Here is a 3670-nt window from a genome sequence, read left to right on the forward strand (position 1 = left end):
GTCTCGTGGATGATCAATCCAGGCCTCTGGATTACAAGTCCAGTAACATAACCACTATGTTACCGTTCCCAGTTGGTTGCTCTCTCGCCTCTTGTTAGATCCGTGTATCTTAATGTTGTGTCCTTCAATAATCAGACAACAGACTGCAGGGAACGATCAACAGGTGTTAACTGAGGGTTACTCTAGAACTAACTATACAGATCACTACTCAGGGTTTATATACAGGTGTGGTCACTGCCGGTACTACAGTATACAGGAGCTGTAAAAAGTAGTTCTCCCCTTAAAAGGTATATACATTACAATTCCTCCCTTGTTAGATTAACAGTACCATAACACTCATTTAACAATTAAATATCAAACTAATTACAATTAACACTTTTAACATGCAACATTAGCTGAAAATAGTCTATTTATAAATTCAGTCTTTAGGGAGGCTTCCTGATCCTTTCTGGATAGCGCCTTTCCCAAGTGTCTTGCTCTTGGTGCGGAGACGATTCTGGCCCCCTGTCGTCGGTTGGTTCATCAGCTTCCGATGCTACTGTTTCTGGGGTAGATGCTACCTGTACATTGGGTTCATCACCAGGTACGTATGGGCGAGGCATGGGGTTGACTTGTTCCTGTGACTCTAGGATCTGGCCAGCATGGCGTCTCACAATGCTCTCCCCAATGTCCACTGTGTACATTAGTAGGCCCTGCCGTGTGCATATCGTTCCTGGCTGCCATTTTTCTGTTCGGTAGTCGCGGGCCAAGACTGGTTGCCCTACATTGAAGCTCCTTGTTGGCTTCTCATGGATGTGCTGGAATTGCTTACTCTCAACATCTCTTCGTACGTTTGGTCTGAGCAAATCCAGGCGAGATCTTAACCTTCGGTTAAAGAACATCATGGCTGGGGCCTGGTTGGTGACTGCATGTGTCGCATTCCGGTAGGCGAACAGGAAATTGTCCACCTTGTGCTGCAGCGGAATGTTGTCATTGTACATAGCCTTTATTGCCTTCTTAAAGGTTTGTACGAACCTCTCAGCCAATCCATTTGTGGCTGGATGATACGGGGCGGATGTGTAATGCCTTACCCCATTCCTTTTCATAAATCTTCGAAACTCTTCGGACACAAACTCTGGTCCGTTATCAGAGCAAATCTGCTCTGGCAAGCCGTTCCTGGCAAAAATGGTCCGTAGGACTGCAATAGTTTTCTCCGTGGTGGTGGAAGACATTTTGATCACCTCAGGCCATTTCGAGTGCGCATCCACGGCTATTAAAAACATCGAGTCCATGAATGGACCAGCAAAATCAATATGCACCCGTTGCCATGGAGATGAGGGCCACTCCCATGGGTGTAGAGGGGCATGTAGTGGTGCATTTTGGACCTTCTGGCATCCTGAGCAGCTCTTTGTTAGGTCCTCGATTTGCTGATCGATCCCCGGCCACCACACATAAGCCCTAGCAAGGCTTTTCATTTTCACCCCTCCCAGATGACCTTCGTGAAGCTCATTGAGCACTCTCTCCCTTAGCTTGGGTGGAATTACCACTCAGGATCCACACATCAAGGTCCCCTGGCATACTGACAGCTGTTCTCTTCTGGATGAGAATGCTGGCAACAGTGAGTCGCCATGTGCTGGCCATCCCTTCACCGTCAAATCATATACCCGAGACAGTGTCGGGTCATTTCAGGTCTCCTTCTCTATCTCAGCGTTAGTTACAGGCAAGCATTCAATTATAGTCGAATGAAATATTTCGACAGGATCCACTGCTGGTGCTTCCTCCGCAGTAGGCAGTGGCAGGCGTGATAGCCCATCAGCATTTCCATGCTGTTTCGTGCCCTTATACTCGATTTCATATTGGTGTGCCCCTAGAAAAAGGGACCATCTTTGTAGCCGTTGCGCAGTCATCACCGGAACGCCCTTCTTTGGATTAAAGATGGAGACAAGTGGTTGGTGGTCAGTCAGCAAGGTGAACTTCTGCCCGTGCAGATAGTGATTGAACTTTTTCACTCCCCACACTAGGCTGAGGGCCTCCCTGTCAATCTGGGCGTAGTTACGCTCGGCTGAGGTTAGTGATCGTGACGCAAAGGCTATTGGCCTCTCTGAGCCGTCCGAGAATTTGTGCGACAGCACCGCTCCAATGCCATAGGGTGACGCATCACATGCCAACCGAATTGGTAATACCGGGTTGTAATGGGCCAATACCTCTTTCGATGTGATTAGTGTTTTGCTCTTCTGGAAAGCTTGTCTACATTCGTCACTCCGCTTCCATGGCACTCCAGTTTGCAGTAGGGTGTTCAGTGGGTGTAGTATTGTAGACAAATTTGGCAAGAACTTATGGTAGTAGTTTACCAGCCCGAGGAACGACCTCAGTTGTGACACATTTTCCGGTGCTGGAGCCTTGACTACTGCCTCAATCTTCTCTGGGGACTTATGTAACCCCTCTTTATCGATAACGTGGCCACAATACGAGATCTGTTTTCTAAAAAACTCACATTTGGGGCGGTTAGCTCGGAGCCCATATTCCTGCAATCTAGTGAGCACCTGCTCCAGGTTGGCAAGGTGATTACTGTCATTTTCGCCTGTGACCAGGATGTCATCCAAATAACACTGGGTCCCTGGGATCCCTTGCAGGACTTGTTCCATTGCCCTCTGCCAAATAGCCGGAGCTGATGCTACCCCGAATACCAGCCGGTTGTATTGGTAGAGACATTTTTGGGTGCTGATTGTGAGGTATTTTTTTGATGCTTCTTCTACCTCCATTTGCAGATACGCCTGGGCCAGATCAATCTTAGTGAAGCGTTTCCCTCCAGATAGCGAGGTGAAAATATCTTCAATCCGCGGGAGTGGATATTGTACGGAGTGAAGGATCGGGTTCACTGTTACCTTAAAGTCCCCACAGATGCGAACCTTCCTTGGTTCCCCAGGCGTGCTGCTCAACGACTTTTTCATCACGGGGACGATGGGTGTAGCCCACTCGCTCCAGTCTACCTTGGACAGTACACCTGAACGTTCCAGACTCTCCAGCTCTGCTTCGACGGCTGGGCGGATCGCATAAGGTACCGGTCTGGCCTTATAAAATTTGGGGCTTGCGTTTTCTTCAATTTTAATCATCGCTGTCATGCCTTTTAGTGTTCCGAGTCCTTGCTGGAACACTTCTTTCGTGTCAGTTAGGATCTTTGACAGTCGCCCAGGTGTGACGTCATCATCCTTTTTGTCAGCCACAGTCAGTGCCTGTATGGAATGCCAATCTAGCTGTATCTTCCGGATCCATTCACGTCCTAGTAGTGGTGGTCCTCCATCTGGCAATACATATAGGTCCATTTTTGGTGTTTCCTTGCCGTTATATATAACGTTCGCCCTTATTTTTCCTTTGGGGTAGACTTTTTTGCCCCGTGTACGTCTTCAAGACAATCTTTGTATCTCTCAAGGGTATATGTGAGAATAGCCGCTTGTAGTCCCTTCGGTTTATGACTGTTAGGGCTGATCCTGTGTCCAATTCCATTTTCACTTGGACTCCTGCTATCTTGAACGTGACCCAGATAGTTTGGTGATCCTCTGTTTTGATCACATTATGTAGTTTCAGACAACCCAGCTCCTTGCTTCCGGAATCTGTATCACTCTTCTGTTCGTCTGAACTACTCTCCGTCACCTTATGTACCTTCTTGTACTTCTCCTGTGGAGATTTCTTG

This window comes from Somniosus microcephalus, chromosome 32, assembly GCF_052327205.1.
Source record: "Somniosus microcephalus isolate GS21.2 chromosome 32, FLI_Smic_1.0, whole genome shotgun sequence".
Classification (NCBI taxonomy): Eukaryota; Metazoa; Chordata; class Chondrichthyes; order Squaliformes; family Somniosidae; genus Somniosus; species Somniosus microcephalus.